The sequence below is a fragment of the Egretta garzetta genome, unplaced genomic scaffold (genome assembly GCF_000687185.1).
Source record: "Egretta garzetta isolate BGI_Z169 unplaced genomic scaffold, ASM68718v1 scaffold59, whole genome shotgun sequence".
NCBI lineage: Eukaryota > Metazoa > Chordata > Aves > Pelecaniformes > Ardeidae > Egretta > Egretta garzetta.
Window position 1 is genome coordinate 561537 of NW_009267230.1, and position 243 is coordinate 561779.

At 76.1% G+C, this 243-nt stretch overlaps 1 protein-coding gene across 1 annotated transcript in view; it reads right to left on the bottom strand.

The window, feature by feature from the left end:
* The window catches only part of ARID3C (AT-rich interaction domain 3C), a 28496-nt gene that overhangs the window by 21341 nt on the left and 6912 nt on the right, over window positions 1-243 (bottom strand). The window lies entirely within an intron of this gene.

Here is a 243-nt window from a genome sequence, read left to right on the forward strand (position 1 = left end):
GGGAACCCGGCCCGCCTGGACCTCATCCCCGCTTCTCCGGGGGCGCCTTCCCCGCTCCCGCCTGGGACAGGTCCCACCGGGGACCCCCGTCACTGTCCTGCGGGGAGACCCCTTCCTCGGTCCGCTGGGGACCCGTGTCCTGGCCGGGGCACTCCGCCCCCGTTCCACCGGGGGCCGCGTCTTACCGGGTACCCCCCTCCCCGGTCCCATCGGAGACCTCCTCCTCGACGGTCCCACCGGGGG